This window comes from Pagrus pagrus (assembly GCF_965226575.1).
Source record: "Pagrus pagrus genome assembly, chromosome: 11".
Lineage (NCBI taxonomy): Eukaryota > Metazoa > Chordata > Actinopteri > Spariformes > Sparidae > Pagrus > Pagrus pagrus.
The window spans coordinates 3,153,206-3,173,654 of NC_140195.1; the positions used below are offsets into that span (position 1 = coordinate 3,153,206).

General features: G+C 42.5%; 1 protein-coding gene across 1 annotated transcript in view; it reads left to right on the top strand.

The window, feature by feature from the left end:
- The first annotated feature begins 13,436 nt into the window (after positions 1-13,436).
- oprl1 (opiate receptor-like 1) overlaps positions 13,437-20,449 on the top strand; it is an 81,858-nt gene continuing 74,845 nt past the window's right edge. The window contains exon 1 of the mRNA XM_084366852.1: positions 13,437-13,781. The gene's annotated coding sequence lies outside the window, so the exon portion shown is untranslated. The remainder of the gene's footprint in view (positions 13,782-20,449) is intronic.

The following is a 20,449-nucleotide window of genomic DNA, read 5'->3' on the forward strand; positions in this document are numbered from 1 at the left end:
GCCAGTCTGCACACCTGCAACAGGTGATCTGAATCCACTGCAGTCAATCCAGAGGGATTCTGAAATTAAGCCAAATTGTAAAAGACTGCCGCGTTGTATTAAGAGTTTACTCACGTTTCATCGTTACAGCTGCTAAACATTTTTGTACACTTTTACCAAAAGTGTTAACTATTGCTATATGGAGTCAGAGGAGTGCCATACATAAAGAGTATATCTGTAAAACAATGACAAAATAAATGAGGACATGTAAAGAGAAATAAATAAAAGAATAATGTCATAACTATTTTGTGGCAAACAACCTTTACGCCACCTAAAACAGCCTTAGCCTCCACAGCCTGACTCACCAGTTATAGACTGACAGTTCATTGGGCACCTATTGCAGAGTGGCATTTGCCTTTTCTTCAGTTGTCTGCATGTTACGGTTTCTCGAAATCCCCTTCAGAACTTAAAAACAACAACAACTTCCTAGCTAGCAGCTACATGCCAAAAATGGTAACCCTAACACTATCTTGGTCGCTGGCAACTGACTGGGATTTATCCATTTACATGCGAGTACTCATCCACCATGTGCAAAACAACATGCACATGCAGGCGTGGGCCTTCGCTCCATCCTCGGTTGAGCACCACCCCAGACAATTACGATTTCAAGAAATGCAAACAAGCCAATAAGATGAGCAGGTTTATAACCACCATAAGATTTTTCTGCTTACCAGTCATCAAACCATTCACAGAAGTGTCTCTCCCCCTCTCTCTCCTTGGTCAATTTAGTTTCTCTCTCTCGTGAATAATTTACTCCTTGAATCAAACGTAATTCAAAGCATTGCAATCTATTTAAAATCAAGGCTGTAGAGTCAAGGCTGGATTCTTAGCGGCAGTGGAACAGGCAGCTGAGGGGGTCAATTAATTGTTCCCCTGGTATCGAACCAAACTGTCGTTCTGCTGATCGGTGGATGCGAGTAAAATCAATCCAGTGCATCAAACTGCCTGCAGAACGGCTTCGTTTTTAATGTTTCTATCACTTTTTATATATTACGTCTTTAGTTTTAATATTGTTATTATATAAGCTGACATACAGTCTATCGTGCCGGTTTCAGCATTTTACATTTTCCCAGTGGAACAACCACGAGTACAACACTCTCACTGCGTGACGGTTATGAAATGTGACATTCATGAAGTAAATTCTCTTGACATTTTGCATCTTGTCAACCTGTGGCAGAAAATGTATTCTCTCCTGCCTTCATCCCTTCGGTCTGGTTCCCCTCTCGACACTTGTCACTCATGCTGATGAGCTGTCAGCCAGCCCCACACTGAGGTAGCCACCGCTCGTAATGCCTCTGTGGACTTCAGGAAGCATCCTATCTGCCGTAAAGAACGATGTCGTTGATGTTTGCCATGAATATTTTACCTCGCTCTTCTTCCTTTCCTTCTGTTCTTGTTGACTTTAGCCACTATTCGACTTGTCCCAACATCCCTATGTGCAATGAAAATATGATTTCTGGAAATGGGAGTTTTAGACTGACACAAATTTATTGTATAACAATTCTTAAGTGCTTCTCTTTAAAGACTAATGGTGTAGGTTGTTCATGGTTGCTGTAAGACACTGCACTATAAAACATGTGTCTCAAATGCATGTAAGAAATACATATTTATAAATGCCTTAACCACTGAAGTGATGTAAAATTTACAATAAAAAGCATTAACATGGCCTTGAGGGGTTGGTATGATGTCGCTCCAAAATAGCAACATAATGATTTTTCACTGTTTTTTTTATAGGCTTGCAGCCGTATGACTTGAAATGTTGTGCTTTTCCCTGAAAGGAGTGAGCTAGAGGAAAGCTAACATGAACAGGGTTCATCCTCTGGGGACCAGAAATGTGAAATAATTACAACATCTTTATAATTATAACTCAACAACATCAACTCAACAAATACAGTAGCTTGACCAGTGGTCAACGATGTAGTAAAAAATAGAAATCTGGTGTTCATACTACAAAATAATCCACCAGGAATGAGTGCTTGCATGTGCGTGATCTTTTGTGTCGTAGCAAAAGTCAAGCCTAGTTCAACTTTTTTGCAGATGACCCTGTGTTGTTTTGTTGGAGCCTCTGCGGCATTATCAGACTGGCTGAATTCAGATGAAGGAGGGGTTTGCAGTTTTCCACCCAGGGCTGAGCCTTCAGTCTATTCAATAGTTTGAGCTACATTCACCACACAAAACGCTGAGAAATCTTCAATTAGTGACCAGTAGGAGTAAAAAAAAACTCTCCTTGTTCCTGATGCACAGTCAGTAGAGCCTGTTGAGTCCAGAGCCTGGCAGACTGACTGATGAGTTCTCCCTCCTCTGGGCAGCCTGTGACTGATGCAGCCAAACACTTCCTCATCCAGAGTAATGGAGTGGAAAAAGATCTGACAGACTGTGGTGCTCTGCCATTCATGTGCCATTTTAACAAACAACAGCCTGAAGATGTTATTTTTTTGTTCATAAAATATCTTCTTAGTGGTTGAGACAAAGCTTATTTCATGGCTATTCTTGAAAATATGTCTAAAATGTAAATGGCACATCGGTGTGCAGATTCTCTTCCTCGTGTTTTCCATCGTGACACTATATCACTCTATATTTAATACTTTTATGATCCGTTTGATGGTTTCTTCATCCACTGTGAGGCCGCAATTAGTCTGCTAAATGTTCCCTACATGTTTGTACCCAATTAAGTCTGTAGTCCACTGAGAAAGATGTTACAGTCCAGCCGTTTGTATCAGCCTAAATTATCAAGAGATGCAGCAGCAGAAGTCCGTACACTACCATCCCCCAAAGTACAGGCCAACATTAGAGAGGCACCAATCGACCGGCAGCAGTCTGGCAATAAAGGAAATGTTTACCCAAATTAGGATCTGAAAACTAATTCCTATGTATAACTTTGTAAAGTAAAAGTATACAGCAGCATGAAATCGAATGACAGCTCACGTCTGCTAGTTGTCCCCCTGTACCTGTTACTAGCATGGAGCCTGTCCAGCCCAGTGGAGTGACAACTGAAGTGATGAGGTGTTTCTCCCCTGAGAGGTCCTGTGGCTGACTCAGACAAACAGCTCTTGAACAAGTGTAATGAGGCGGCAGCAGGTGCGACAAATACTCTTTCCTGTTGTTTAACGCTCCAGAGCCGGCTATGTTACACCGATATGTTTTTAATCTCGGAGAGGAATTGATTCGTATCAAGCCGAAAGGGGCTGGCTGTTGGTGTGACATGGGAAGAAATTGCAGGCCAGAAATAGACGCTGCACCTACTGTAATGTAGAGAAGCAGTTAAGATGTAACAGAGGTCTCACTCTCTACCACAATTTGTGCAATTGCTGGAAAAGACAAGAGATAGAGTAGAATAAAGAGATTTTCAGACTATTCACACTGTTTTTTTCCATTTTCTCCTGGTGTTAACTTGACCGGTCCGCCCTGCTCTGCAGTCTTTGCTCACTGTTAACTCTCCTGTTGCTTCACACAGAAACACGTTACCTTAGTAACCTTACATATGCAGTCTCCAGCTGCTTCTTCTCACCTAAAGAGGGAGCTTCATTCTACCGCAGGTCATTAGTGGCTCCCATCAAATGAAGCCAAGTACTGATGTGATCGCTCCCTGTTAGAAATGAATCCTCTCCGTCCACGGTTGCTGTAATGTTCAATTTCTGTTGGAACTGATGTAGAGAGGTGTTGATTCAACTTCATGAATGGAGGATGTCATGTGTGGTCTACCCTCACTGATATAAACAGGGTGCACAAAATAATAGCAACATGTGTCAGCAGAGCCAATGACTTGTATTAGACGCTGTTAGTTTAGCTAGATGCTGTGAATAAACTGGCGACCGAGCGTGGTTTTTGCAAAGGTTTAGAAGTTTCTACAGCTTTTAAATGTAGAGATTTTAACATATGATCATGTCATTGTCAATAGAAATCCTGCACTCTGTACATGTAAACAAGGTTATAATGTACATAATCCTCCTGACACATGTATGTATATTTATTCCACATGTATTCTTTATTTCTTTGCACTACTTGTACTGTTTACAACGTACAGAACGGACTGATTTGTACATAGACTCTTCGGTGTGTCCTGATAATAGTGTTGGCCTCTCTGTGCACATGCTTCTTTACAGTACTGCACTGTACCGCTCACCGTTCTTTATTCTTTACCTCAGCTCATTTGTCCAGTTCTTCTTGTCCTTGTTCCGAGCTGTATGACTACGTCTGTGTCGTACACTGAGAAAAAATATAAACCGCAGTCAAATTCCTTCGCGCGGTGGATTTTTGCAAACCTTATACTGTTTGTTATTATATAAGGATTGTATGTCAACAGTTCAACAGTTGGCGTCAGCCTTTATATTCATATAAATGACATAACAAATATTTTACCATAGAATATGAACTCTTCTCCTGAAAACAAAAACATATGCAGCAGGTCAAGATACAAAGCAATGTGAATCCAAAGCGTGTAAACCTCCCCTGTTGGTTGTTGAAGTCTTATGTTGTTTATGATAAACTGCTTCAGGAGGTTTCATCTGGATAGCGTACTGTATTCCCAATTCCATCAATTATTTGTGAATGCATGTGTGTTTGTGAGTGTAGCGGTGCTTATAGGATTTTGCTCTCAGTGTAGCCTCTGCAGTAAATTAGACTACACCGCTGCACTGCACCAGGGTTACCGAATCCATTCAAAAGTGCTGCACAATCCAAGTGAACAGATGCTAGTTTCTATAAAATGCAATCTTGTATGATTTCTTCCAGAAATGCTTGTTGGGAGTTGGAGTTAAAGCTCTTTGTTTTATGTCTTTGTCATTTTGAAGTCACTATTTATGAAGAAAATGAAACAGACTTTTACCCCAAATAAGTCTCTTTTTTATATTATAACATTCAATTGAAATCTCCCAGACCAATCAATAGTAACTATTCACTGGACAGATGATTGTCTGTCCTACAGCGACTTCAGCCTCGAGAACAGACGCACAGAACGACAACAAAGCTCCACAAAAAGGGACACTAGTGTCTGATGTTTGACGGAGAATCCAAGGCTGCAGTAATCTTTAAGTTTTCACACTTAATAACATCAGCCTGTTTTACAGACGCTGCATAAAAGAGAGCACAATACTGCAGATCCGATATCATGAATGCAGAAATATTCAAAGCAGCAGGTCTGGGTCTGTGAGGCTCTGTCTCTCTTCCTCTCACTTTGTTATTCACTTCAATTTAAATTCCACATCTCCAGTCGGTCCCTGCGGGCGTCACTTCACACTGTCTCAACTCCAGAGAATTAAGAAGCAGGAATTCATTCATCCCCGCTGCAATTAGTTTACTTAATTTGGCCATGAAATGAAGCAGCGTCCGTCGTCTACAAAAGCACTTTGTGTTTAGCACTGAAGGGTGACCTTTAATTGCACCATGAATGTGAATCAGAGCCTAATTATGCTTTTGTATATGGCTAAACATAAACATCGTGCAGACAAAGAGACATGTATTGTGCCTTGCCGTGTTAGGAGAAAAAGGATAATAATTGACAAGCTCAGGATTTAATTATCATCTCCAGGCGACAAACTGTGTTTTGGGGTCAAACACAGCTTGGTTTGGACTTAATTGACAGTGTTGGCATCACCAGCAAACAACTCCTCAACTGTCAAAATATTATGATGATGATTGACAAGTACAGCACTCTTCAATCCAAACACACACATTTTTAAAATAAACAAAACTCTTCTCACTTTGGCAGGAAATAATGTGTTATTAGAAGATGCCATCAGGCAACAGATTGGCTGTGGGGAGCACCGGGAGAACTCCTGGTGGCCCAGCAAGCTGATTGGCCTGGAGTGCCAAGACGGTGTTTTAAAATGCTAAATTACAAAATGGGTTCATCAAAGAAAACAACACAGGGAAGCTCACTGGCCCTCAGAACTGTAAACTGCCAGCCCTCGTCTGCTTTGACCTGACAGTATGATCTCTTGCTGTCATCACACGCGATGAGGCGGATGCACGTTCACATCATCTCAAACTTCCGAAAGAGAAAATCGACTGCATGGCGACAAAAAAGTGCTGAGAAGGAGCGCATCAGAAGAAGAAAGGCCTGGAAGGAAAGTGCTGCTAAAACAAATCTTCACGAGCATCTTGTTGTTTAAAAAGAAAAAAAAAACATATCAAAATTCAAATTTCATATTTGCTGAGTTGATCGTTATACAAACTTAATCATGTGGTGGAAGTGCGAAAAGGTCTTACTCTTGAAACTGAAGACACAAGGCTGTTTTTAGGTATTTTGGACATTGTTCTTAAACTAAAAGTAAAATATGTTACTGGCATAAACAGTAATCTTAAAAATAATGTAACAAAAACAATTCCCGGCCTGAATTATTATCCGAGTCGGCTCCTGGATGCCGTCACTTCTAGTAAGTAGTTCATTAAGAAAGTTATTCTCTATGTGGACGATGACGACTGAAGACGAACTCTTCTTTTTATCTGAACTCCAGTTTTATGTCTTTTGTAATGAGGCTCTGTGGGTAAAATGCTTTTTGCCACAGCTGATTGATTTATTGGCAAACAGCTGATTGGGTTGCCACATCTAGCCCTTCTGATACAGCATGACGGAGAGGCCGTCCCCCTTGTTAACCTGTCACCCCCCTCTGTCCATCCTGTAGTGTCAGTGAGAGTGCAGGGGAAAGGCTCTGTTTCCTGACTCGTTCATCCTTTATTTGACCAACGTTTTTACAAGGTAGAATCAACCTCCTGACCACGGATCTAAAAATTAAAGGGTCACTGCAGTCAGTTTGCTCGTCACATGTAAATGCAGTGAACCTGGTCCACTCCCTCTGTTGAAAATGAACAAATCCCCTCCTGAGGATATCAAACACAGAGAATACATCGCCCGAGGTGAGGTTGGACAGAGGCTAGTTCAAATTTGTCTGTCTGAAATGAAAAATGTTGTGCTTTTATGTTATTTCAGCATTACAATGTGACATTTGTGCTTTAAAGAAAAACAGTGAATAGGCTGCACAGCGACTTATAGCACATGAACTTGCATTTGCCGTCCTTACTTACAGTGTGTGTATTTATCTCCAGAGAGATTCTGTAATTATTCCACATGACTGACAAACACATAAAAACACAAGCAGCAGGTCGCAGCTCCGTCTCGCTGCCTCTCTGACTTTTACAGTCTGTATTTCATGTCATGCTGTTAAACCATCTGTCTGCGCGCTGCCTGCAACAGTCGACTCGGGTTAAACACAAACTACCTCACCCCCGCCCCCTCTCTGTCTCCCCCCTCTCTTCGACCCTTTTTCCTCTACATCTTCCTCCTCTATCCGTCTCTGCACTCCAGGTTACACTTGACAATTCATCAAAGACACTAACAACACATACAAACACATAAACAACCCTACCTCTACCTCTCACTCAGGCTGAACATTAGTGCCCCCTATGGCCGGTACAGGAAAAACACCAGCAGGCTCTGTGCACATCCTTCCTCTTCCTCTTCCTCTTCCTCCCTCCCTGCCCACCTCCTACTCAGAAGACTGCTACAGCCAGTAGAGTGTTGTTGCATGAATCCCACATCATCAAGTGTGCACTTAATCCCTTCCTCCTGTTGCAAAGGTCCTGTCAAGCACTCAGTGTGCCGCTGCTTTGAAAAGTGCTCTACAAATAAAGACTATCATTATATTCTTTTACGGCTCAAAAGTTGAGGATTTTTTCAGTGTTAACACGAGCGTACAAGATACACTCAGCCATTTCCGTGAATAAGTAAATGTCAAATAAAGTGTGTCTCTCTCTCAGATAAACTTGCAGGGAAACAAACTCCTGAAATGGAAATGAAGTAACTAAAGCCTCACAGACATGGCTGGAAATTGTCTCAAGGTCTCATTTAAAACACGTTTTTTTACCACAAATACAGCTGGAGATTTCCCAACTTTCCATCAAAATATCCTTTTTTTGTCGCTTCAAATGCTGTCTTGAGCTGCCGTCACTGACTTGGCTGATGACCGGTCCTTCAAGTCCACATCAGAACTCAATCAGCTTTTTCATCATCTCAGACAAACTCAGCAGGGCTGTGTTTGCCACCAAACAGATTAACATGACCATCATCTACAGCCACTGTTTAATACTTAGAGTCCAGGTCCTGTGAAGCGCTCAGTGTGCACTATCATTATATTCTTGCGGCTCAAACATTTGAAGATTTCGCAGTGTTAACACGAGCGTACAAAATCCACTCAGCCATTTACGCGAATAAGTAAATGTCATCGCTACAAAGCCTGTCTCTCTCTCAGAAAACTTGCCGAAAAACAAACTCCTGAAATGGAAATGTGGACGACTGTAACTGATGCCTCGCAGACTGGAGCTGAAGTTCATCTGGATCCGTCAGAAACCAACAGACTGTCGAGATAGACGCAGAGCAAAGGCTGGAGCTGAACATAACGCCTGCTCGTGGTGTGAGGGACTCCGGTGCTTAAATGTCTAATGTAAGAAATGTTTTATTCTGGCTTTATCAAATGAGAGCTGATACATGAGACTCCTCGAGGGCACAAAAACAAATATCATCGGCAAACACAGGGTTATTGAACCATTTCTTTTATTTGAACTTTTGAGTAATGCATAAATCTTTAAAACGCAATCTAAATACATCAAAATGAACAAAGCAGCATAATATCAGCAGCGTGGTATTATTGTAAATTGCAATTTCAGCTAAACATGTGATTTGTTTTATTCAGAGGATGAAGCAGAAGTCCTGAGGGGGAACACAGGGCGAACAACAGCACAAAGAAGAGTTTGTATAGATATCACTTATTCTGGTATGCCAAATAAAAAAAAGTGTGTTTTCAGGATAAAAAGCAGTGATTCTTACCTTTTACTTGGATCCCCATTAGGCCCTTGTTGGTCTCTCACTTTGCTGTCAAACTGGTGGGGTGTTTTGTCCATTTGCACGTTTCCTGAAGTTACAGCGCACTGTGTTACCGAGAATTACATCCATTCAACGTAAACACTGAGAATCACTTGCTTTTTTTGTGTATTTATAAAATGTACGGAGCAGGCCTGAATGATTCATCGTGTCAAGTCGAACTCACAATCTGAAAGTGTTATTAAAGTTACATAACCTAACTTACATAAAGTGACCGTTTAAGCCGGTCATCGTTGACTTCACCAGCTATAATCACAGCTGTGGACGGCAGGTTTACTCAGCTGTTGTTGAGTCAAAAAAATAAATCTCGGCCGTTGCCCGGTCCGTACGTGTTTTCCCTCCAGGCCTGCACCTGTGCAAAGATGGTTTTTGTGAAGCTTTTATGTTCGGACCACAAACACTGGACTGCACTTTAGTTCACAGAAAAATGTAATTCAAATCACAAAACTATCAGATTCACTGATGATCAATGTTCTGCCTTTGCCACTTAATGGTGGGGCGGTTGACCAGGACCACTTCCACAAATCCTGACGTAACGTATACCCGCTCCAGCCAATCGACTGTAATGAATACATTATTCATATTGACGACGACACGGAGGAGACTCTCCGGGGAGAAGCCGGGATAAGGTTTGAGCTCAGGTCAGCAGAGGTCCATCTGCTGCAGAGCGAGTGTGTTTAATGAGTCCTCTGTGGTCTCCAGGTTCCTTCAGCCGCTGGAGCCTTTAGACAGCATCAATAAATAAACGACACCGTGGAGCGCGAAAACAATTCCCACCGGCGTTACTGCTACTTCTGTATCTTCTTTATCCGGGGATGGTTCACTGAGTCTATACGCTCTTTTTCCTTTTCCAGACTCTTATTTCCTAATCACAGAGAAACGGCTGCTCTTTCCTCCTCTGCAGCAGTTGGGAGTTGAGAGATTTGCTCGATTTGCCGGCTGTTTTTTGCCACATAAGCAGAGTGTTGCTCGTTCAATTCACTGCCTCTCATGTCGGCCACAGATCAGAACAGTTCAGTGATGTATGTAAGTGCAGTACACTGTGATTATGTACAGTAATTTCCGGCAGTTTTCCGACTAAACTGTAACATCCAGGTTTTATTATACTCGACAAAAACATAGTCGAAACGGCTTCTTTGGAGTGTTTTGGTTTGTACCTTCAACGTCGGCTTTAATTTGCTGCTTTGGATTTTGCAACCCCATGCCGACTTTCCCTCAGCATGGGGTTGAGTGGATAATGACTGAATTATCATTTGTGGGTGAACTTATTCTTTAATTCTTACCTGTTAAAGAATCTATTCAACCTCCGTCTTGCTGCCACCATCTCATCCAAATGTGACTGTGTTCTGGTGACAGATTATTTATTTTTTTGGATGTCATTGGGCGGGTACCTGCAGAGGAAAACTTTGTGTCCACTGTTGAGTGGTTAATAATCTGCATCTACGTTTTCATGACTACCTGTGATTAAACATCGCATCCCACCTGTTCTCACGTGACCCGCAGAGCTGCTCCTGCAGAGCTTCGATGTTCATTAGACATTAGAAATGTTTGACTGGCAGATTCTTGGCAGCTTGCAACTAAAAACACCAGAATGAATGTTGGCGATGTGCATTTCTGCAACCACTGATATGTTGGGAAATTGGGTTTCTTTAGGTTCAACTTTCAGTTTTATCTCGTGTTATGCTGAGACCAAAAACCACTTGTTTAGTTTTGGGAGGAGATCATTATCTTGCTTAAAATAAGTGCTTTGGTCACCACAAACATGGCTGGAAACTGTCTGAAGCTATCATTTAAGACACAAACAAAGACAGCTGGAGATTTCCCAACTTCCCATCAAAAATATCCTTTTTGTGTCGCTTCAAATGTTGCTTTGACCTGCAGTCACCGTCCGCATCAGAACTCAATCAGCTTTTTCATCATCTCAGACAAACTCAGCAGGACTGCGTTTTGCCACCAAACAGATTAACATGACCATCGTCTACAGCCACCGCTCAATACTCAGAGTTCAGGAACCTACAGCCGTAATTTGTCTCAACACGGTTGTTTTCGTGAGTGGAAGTACTCAAAGAAATGAATCTGATGCCAGCAAGTGAGTGAACCCAGCGGAGACACCTGAGGAGGCCAGACGTTACTGCTTGACCAGGCATCAGACTGACAGTTACAGCCAGAACATCACTAATCACTTAGACTCAGCCGGCACACACGATAGGTCGTTACCAGCAATTTGGCTGATGTCACAAAAACAATGTGTCATGGGTTCACTCTCTTGTTTGGTCATTTTTCTTTTTCCTTTGAATAATTGGTGATTTACAAAAGACAAAGTAACGTGATGTTGACTGACTTCCAGCACCTACAGTGGAGATTTATACCTTTGTCCTTTCCCTTTGGTACAGTCAGTGATAGATTTGTGTTCGTGCCGTGACAACTGAAAAAGATCTCAGGCTTTCTCATGCTGTCAAATTCATGCTGTCAAATTCTGATTCACTTCATGCAGGTCCTGTCCTTGTCCTGTTTGTTATATCAGTATAAACCCTTGAGGTGAATCATCTTGTTTTCAAGAGTGCAGAAGGTCGAGCTCAGTCGTCCTGCTATGCTATTTCCATCATGTCGAGACAGATTCTCTGTATTTTGGGAAATGTAGGACGCAACAATCTGGAATATGAAGAGGTTAGAGAGGCCAACATGCGTAACTGTAAAGTGAACCTGACTCCATTTTGCAGCCGGTAACAGTGCAGTGCAGGAGCCGTGTTTTCTGTGGGAGAGAGGAGCTTTCGTTGGTGTCGACTTTGGGCTTCTTAACTTTCAAGATCTTTTACATGCGTGAGAACCTTTATAAAGAGAAAGAAGCATAGCAGGTCTCCTTTGACTCACACAAAAAAACATTTATTACAGCATCTTGCCTTCATTTGCCACTTAGCGCTTTATTTATGGGCCGTTTAGACGAGGCAAAGCAATTTTGTTTGAAAGATTTTAAAAACTGATTTTAATTAAATGCTGCAAATTTTTTTTTCTGCCCTCCGAGGCATGTCTGTAAAAACACCGGCAGGCACTGAGAATATTTCAACCTGTGTCCAATCGTGCAAATACAGCACCGAGTATTCACACACTTGTAGGCAGACGGCTGTGCATGAGATTAAAGGTGCACTATGTTGTTTTGGGGAAGAAGATGTGATTTCTGCATAAACAAACCAAATAAACAAACTCTTTGTTTCCATGACTGAATAAACAAACTGACCTTAAAGGACGACACAATTTACACTGTTTTACTTTGTTTATATGTGGCGGACCCTGCCACCTCTCTAGCTTCAAACAGTGTTCTGGGACCTTATTCTCCTCTGAGAACAGCTGGTTTATTCACTTTAGAAAATATAAATATTTCTGAGTTTGTATTATTACCTCATTAATACTCTCTCCAAAACTCATAACAAACAACGCAGCGCCCTTTTCAGTGATGAGCCGATGTAACAAAAGTTTAGCTCCTGCACACTTTTGACACGGTTTGTTCAATAGCTTCAGTTTTGTTCCAGTGACGGGGATCACGTAGCAGGACGCAGGTTTGCAGGCGTGTTAATATAAAGTCACTTTTTGTTATTTCCTTCTGCCTGACAAGTTCAAGTATTAGTGTCCTGTTTCTATGTGAACTAGGGGCAGACAAATTATCAGCCCTGGCCGATTATCAGGGCTGATATTTAGCATTTTCTGTCAAAATGTGCTACTTTGGCTCTGATGCAGCATCCTCTCACCCCTAAAATCCACCAGATCCATGTTCGGACCATCTCCGATCCGCCACAGCATTGCATCAGAGTAATAACAAGAAATAAAGAAGTCGTTACTCCACTCACACAAGGTGACATGATCCGACTGCAGCGCCGCTGTTTACAAGCTGCCTTTTTATTTATCACCCGCATCTGAACAGTGACATCACCTTTTCTGTGGCCTAAGTGTTCCACCGGACAGAAATCTAATCTGGACCGAGCCTCACTGAGGGGGGAAAGGTAAGGTGATTACAGTAACGTGAGGCAGGTGCTCCACTTTAGATATTTAGCTGCAGGTTTTGTTGCTCTATCATCCCTCAGGAGCGACCAGGCAACACGCAGATGACACACAGTTCAAACACACACACACACACACACACACACACACACACACACACACACACACACACACACACATATACAGTATATAGATGTGCTGCATACACACACACACACACACACACACACACACACACACACACACACAGAGAGAGAGAGAGAGAGAGAGAGAGCAGGTCGCCTTCCCGATCCAAATGCGCATACAAGATGGGTTACTAGCCCAGAGATGGAGAGGGGGGGAGGGAGGGGAGGAGGGGGGAGTGTTGAGCAAGCCCTCACTGATCTGTCCGAGAGAGAGAGAGAGAGAGAGAGAGAGAGAGAGAGGGAGAGAGAGAGAATCGTAGAAAGCTGAGCGCCTCGCTGCATCTTTATCCCAGCAGACCCCTCCTCTCTCTCTCTCTCTCTCTCCCTCTCTCTCTCTGTCTCCCCCCCCCTCCCTCCCTCGCTCTGTCTGCCTGCCAGCTGATGCTGACTGGAGGTGAAGCGGTTTTTTCCTCTCCCCCTCGCCATCCCGGTGAAACCTGGACGGACGGACGGACGGACGGGACGAGCTTTTGTTTTTGGGGATTTTGACACAGCTCCTTGGCGATGACAGCGGGAGGAAACTGCTGATCAGGAAGAACAAAACACAACAACACCGAGACAGAAAGCGGACAGAGAGGGAGCGAAGGCGCACAGCAGCGCGGCAGAAGAGGCGGGATAGACAACAACTTCCAGCGGCTGTGTGCTCGGGGCGGTCTGCGGGGAGCGGTGGAGCTGTCGCCGCCACAGAGGTAGGATGTTGCCCCCAGCCCGCAGCAACAGTGCGGGACTGTCACCGCGTGTGTTTACATGAACGTACATGTTGGATGTAATGTGGAGACGCGCGCATCTGCGTCCCGGACCACCACCGTGCGCACTGGCCGTGTCCGTGTGCAGTGTGTCGCTGTGTTTGTGTTGAGCTGCTCCAGCTGATCTGTTGCCATAACACACTGTATAGACACTGATGGCGCGTGGCGCTGCGCGTGCGTGACGTAGCTACTTCTTAAAAAAAAAACAAGTGTTGTACCTGCTGATTGATGGTGCATTTGCGTGCGCGTGGTGCGTTTAGGTGCGTTTTCTTTACTCGTTGCTTCATGTTGTGGTGCGTTTGAGTGACAGGCTTCGCGGTGAAGAGATGTGGAAGTTTTGGTGCATTGAGGTGTGTTGACTTCAAAACACACGTGTGTGTGTATGTGTGTGTGTGTGTGTGTGTGTCAGCAGATGCAGGTTTTGTTTATGTGCTTCCATGCAACACTTTCTCATGCTGTCTTTGTTGTAACAGTGTGTGTGTGTGTGTGTGTGTGTGTGTGTGTGACTGGTTGTTACTACTGTGATACTTTCTTGTGTCAGTAACTCACTCACACACAGATCTGCTGCAGACCAGATTCAGCTCACATGAATCAGGAAAGTCTCACTTTTTTTGACAGACTTTCAGAGTCTTAGTCGGCGTTTGGTCACAGATTTAGATTTTCAGATGTTGACGTGCTTTTATCTCAGTCATCAGTTTGTTCAACAGTAGATATGAATGATGTGAACAAATTCCCCCGACTGAGAACACAGAGTCCAACATGATGATGATTCACGTTCAGGATAAACACAGTGGACTTGCTGTCAGGTGAACTGTGAGCATGTGATAAATGAAGAGCAGCAGATTTGGAGGTTGGGAGGAAGAAGCTGCTCACAAATATTTATGAAACAATCCCTCTTCTGTCCTCAAAACATCGGCTGTATTCAGGATCGTGTCCAAATCAGAAATGTTCTTGAGTTGGTTTTGAGCTTTTTCCAGTTTTTTAGTCAACTTTCACTTTCATCACCTTCAAAGATCCTCTAAAATCTTTTATTTTACTCAGAAGTAAATTCTAATGAGTATTACAGTATGATACCAAACTCTTCATGAAAGAAATTGAACATGTCTGCCTCATTATAGCCAACTTAAAGTCAGTTTTTCGTCACTTAGTTTCTTCAACTTATGTCAGTAATGTAGACGAATTTCTGAACTCTACGTCCACTTGCTTGTTTTGAATTTTACCATCATCAGGAGATGAAGTCTGCACGACCCTAGATATTTAAACTTTCCATTATTATGAGCACCTCGACGACTTATTGTCCGTTTTGGTCTAAAAGTCGAGCCTTAGCAGTAACGATGGAACAAAATATCTATAATGCACTATACATGAACTATGATTGATTCGTTTGTGCAAAATATTAAAGATATTTTTATTAAGTTATTAATTTATTAAACTTCTGTAAACGTAATCCACGCAGATTGAAAATAATTTACGGAGCCATAGTTGTTGCCATCTTATGGCTATTTTACTTTGGAATAATGGCACACGATGACAAGTTGCATTGTGGTGTGGGATAAAGAAGCACGAAGCTAAGAGTCTATTCACTTTCTAAACATTGTTTCATCCCAGTTCACTTCAGACTTTGGGAAACTGACACCACAATGCAGTCAATAAATACTCCTGCACTTTGCCTTTCTGCGGGTATTTTGCATCATGAGATGATTGTATCGCAACGTATCGATGATCACATCACCGCTGTATCGTGATACTGTCGTTATCGCGGGCAACGTATCAGGAATCATATTGTATCGTGAGCTACTCTGTGATTCACAGAGAATAAATATTCAACTATTCAAAGTCTCCTGTAATGTCCCACTGCATAAGATTGAAGTAATGCAGAAATAACTCTTAGTGCTCATCACAGACATTTTTCAGTATCACTAATGACTCGTAACTAAAAACCTGGACACTTACAAAAGGTATTTGTTGGCGAGGATCTGAACCTTTTTAGCTCAGAGAAAGCAGCAAAGACATAAAGCAGGACATCCAGTTATACGTGTTTCATAAACTGTTTTTTCCATCGAGGTTCATTTTTAAATCAATGAACATGCAGTGACCTCATCGTAGTCCCGAGGAGGAAAACTTGGCTCAGATTTGGAGGTTTGTTGTCGTGACTCATGGATCAGACCTGCTGACCTGCTGACACGTGCAGCTACAAAAAACTTACTGTAAAAGAGATCTGTGAAATCCGAGAAGCCAGTGAATCCATTATGTCCTCGTTAAACTGTACTCGAACGAGAGTCCATAAAAAGCACTTCTGTGTATCTGCCTCGTACAGTCGGTGTGCGTTTGTCTTCAGTGGGAGCTCGTGTCAGCCTGCAGTCGTACAGCTGCGAAGGGAAGTAACCTGCTGATGTCTTTTACCGTCCACTTCATGTGTCTACTTTACGAGTTGGGCGGCATGTTTCTGTGTTTTTTCCTTTTCTTTCACTACTTTTTTCCAGACTTGGATCAAAGTTAGTGCGTGTCTCAGGCAGGTATATTGTCGTGTTGAGGAAGCTAACCAGTGTGGCAATATGCTAATCTGTATATCGTGCTGAAGTGGCATCAGTGGTACAGAGGCCAGTCCTGTGTGGTGCAACAACAGACGTTGCACAAGCCAGGATCGAACTGTAACCATTTGGACAACTGTGTGCAAAGCTGAAGGGTTGAAAATAAGCAGAGGCTACATCTCCTCCCACAGTTTACCTGAACTGCATGGACTTATTAACAACTGTTTGTGTTATGTGTTTCCTCTGCGGAGGTCATTTTTCGAGCTCGCATGTGTCCAGAACAAAGGAATGTTCTGCAACATCCAGATCTCGCTGTGTGTGTATATTTAGAAATATTTTTTTTTTAATATTTGAAAGAGGCCTGTCGGGTGGAGCAGCAAAGAAAAATGTGACAGCGTCTGACAAGTCGGATAGATAAGTTTTATTCAAACATGGGAAATCATTCAATTTTCCAACTGTTTGAATACAAAGTTTAGAGTCTATAGGAGCAGACTGAGCAGCTGTTGGAAGAAGTTTACCAGCAGCAGGCGCTCTTTAAATTCACCACCAGCTTGAGCCTTTCAGTAAACTAAGCTAATAAATAAAAACGGAGCACTAGCGAGCAAAGCTTTGCTGTGAAGAGGTGTTTTATGATATATGGGTTGTGTTTAAACTCATTCTAACATGTTATGTGTTAGTTTGACTTTGTTCAAAGTGCAGTTTCTGGATCATTGACAATCCTTACAAGCAAGCGAAGGTAATGAAAGATACAATTTCGGCTGCCTCACAATATTATAATCGTCTGTGCTGTTTCTCACATCTGGTCCGACTTCAAAATGATGAACAGGTTTCTCAAACTGGACGTCATGGATCCATTTTTCATCGTGGCGCCCGTGCCTAAAAATAATGTTTCCACCAACTTTCATTGTTTGAACACAGGGACGTTTTCACTCTGAATGCCTTAAGTGTTTGTATTGTATAGTGAAGTTTAACAGCTTAATTTGATTTAAAAGTTGTATCGACGTCTTAAACCTTCTTTTAGCAGCATAAATGACTAAATCTCAATATAGTAAAACACTTCCAAGCACAATACTGAAATAAAATCATTTGAATTCTGTTAAAACTACAGATATACTGGAGGTAAAACTGTCGCTTATTCACATTCGCTACCTCTCCTGAGGACAAAGCTCTCCTGCTGTGTGACGTGACTCAGCAGAAAGACCCCAAAAATGACAGATTATGATACTATTGCAAGTCGCCGACAGGTGACATCACCATAGCAGTTGAGGGAAACACCACATGATGTGTATGAATCAGACAAGACTAATTAATTCACCAAAATAACTCAAATGCCATCTGAGAGTGGGAACAGTAATGAAATACCACAATTAATGAGTTACTGCCGCTCGATTAATTGTCATCTTTCAGCGTGCTCTGATGTGAACTCACATTACTGTGATGATCAAACACTTCAATCTTTTAAAGACTTTTCAGGAAATCAACATTTTACAGCATTTGGATGGAAACAAACTGAAATCACTTCAGGGATCATAACCAACATCACTGGAGAATAAACTGTTGGCATTTTATACGTATATGTTCAAATATAACATATTGATATTTGTACAAAACATGTCATATCATCTTCCCATTATAGGTGTATGGGATGGCGTTTATGTCAGCAGGTGGAGGGGATGGTGGTAGTGTTATACCTATAGGTGCTCAGCCAGCTGCCGCTGTTAGAAGTCTGCATTTCAATTACTGTCTGCATCAAACCACTGGATATTTATAACAAATGTCAGGACATATTCCAGCTGTGGCTGTGCTTACAAATAAACAGGTTTTTGTCGTGACGCCAAGACATTTCCAGCCATGTTTGTGGCAACAAAAGAGGGTATTGTAAGCCAAAATATGGTCTTTTCCCAACCCTAACCAAGTGGTTTTTGTGCCTAAACCTAACCAGACCCAACACAGAGTGTTGTCACAATACATGTGAGGATATATTCTAGTTTTTGGGATGTCACAACCTGGACACACTCAGTAAACAGCATTCAGTGTGTAAAAAGCAGCTGCTGTAGCTTTACTTACTTGCATGCATCCAACTCTGTTGCATGCAGCAATAGCAATAAAAATATCTGTTTCATTAGTGCTTCCTCGTCCTCTCACACATAGTAGAAGTGGCACAGCGGCCCACCCAGAGTGGCACTGCAGCCTTACATGGACACACACTTCAGGCTCTAAGTTTAACTGCTTATTCATCAGAGCTTAGGCAGCCAAAGTACACACAGCAACACACACACACACACACAGACACGCACACACGCACTGCTGCAGCAGCCGAGATCGAACCTGGAAAAAACAAAACAGTGTGTTTAGATGAGGACGGCGGATGTGAGAAGAAAAAAGGAGAAATGGAAAAAGAGATGTCAACAGAGAGGGAGGGAGGGATAGAGGGAAGAAAGAGGCAGATATCAGAGCATGTACAGCCCATGTGTACTGAGCCTGGCAGTAACCCCGGGGAAATTCAGCAGCACAGCGGAGTTACTTTGCTGTTTTGATTTGATGAATATTCATGACCAGGCAGAGAGGGAGGGAGGGAGCTGGTTCATGGCAGCATTTTTGACGTGTTGCTGCCGCAGCTCACATGAGGGAGTGTTGCAGAGAAAACAGAGTATTGTCTGCGTAGCCGACGCCTAATATAGATGTGTATATATATATATGTATATATATATATATATATATATATATATATATATATATCAGTGCCATGGACCACCACTGTTGTTATAAACTGGTAAAGACACATTAATATGCATGTGCTTTAATTATGAAGAACAATGGCGCTGTAGTTTCCAGATGCATATCCATTTCTGGTCCAGTGGAAGCAGACTGAGCGAGGTCTCCCAGGACTTTGCCTACGTCTTCCAGCTCTCTGCTGGGGGATCCTGAGGTGTACCCAGACCAGATATGACATAACCCCTACATCTTTATTGAGGTCTCCTCCCAGTTGGATGGTCCTGAAATACCTCTAAAGGAAGGTGCTTGTAGGATGAGCCCATGATCGCAGATAAGGGATGGGAAGTAGATTGAATCAGTCCATCGAGAGCTTAACTCTCAGGCTAAGCTTAGAAGATCCCAATATGCTTCAGCACCTCCCTTTGAGGCCCATTCCCAACCTTGATTGAGCAACCCTCCATTTTCCTTCAGCTTGACCATTGATCAGTTGCATTGTGAAATCTCCTGGATCTCTGGAGTCTCAGTAAGGACCAGGAATAATTTGATGAAGTGGAAAAACAACACAATACCATGGTCTTGACGTGGTGAGGTGCCAAGTCCAGTGCCTGCCTCTTCACACTTGGATGGAAACTGCCTAAGTGCTTATGATGGATGTTTCCCCAGTCGACCAATCACAGCTCGATAGGGCTGCGCGTGCAATGTTGCAATGTGCTCATGTCATATTGCAGGAAGTGCGATGGCGGCAAAAATGATTTCTAACATGTCTTGCAACAGCTCTTTTTGCTGCTTGATACAAAAGGAAAAATGAGCTGTTCTCATTTCCCGTGACTAATCTACCAGACCTGACTAATATAATAATTGTATATTATTATACTGAATAACAGCATGACACAAAATGTAGAATAAAAAGCCAAGTATATGACCAATATTTTCTCTTGGATTCTCACTGTAACATCCATCAGTATTCATAATAGTAATCTCTCTCTCTCTTCCAGTCTCTCTCACACAAATCTTGCCATTGATATATTTCTCACGTGACCGAGCATCAACAGTAATTTGATTCTGTCTCTTCCTCTCCTCATTTCATTTGCCTCAGTTTCTTCCTTTCAGTGCTCCAGATCCCTAAATTTTTCTTCTTCCCCCCATCGTCTCAGCTTTCTCACCTTTTCTCTCCTATTTCCCTTCTCAAGCTTCTTCCCTCCTTTCCTGCTCTCTGTCTTCCTTTTGATCCTCCTCTTTTTGTACTGTCCTTCATCATCTATTCCTTACCCTCCCCCTGTTTATTCCTTTGTGTCACCCTCCCTCCTTTACCCCACCTTTTTCCCATCTGTCCTTTCTGCTTTATTTATCAACCCTACCACTGCT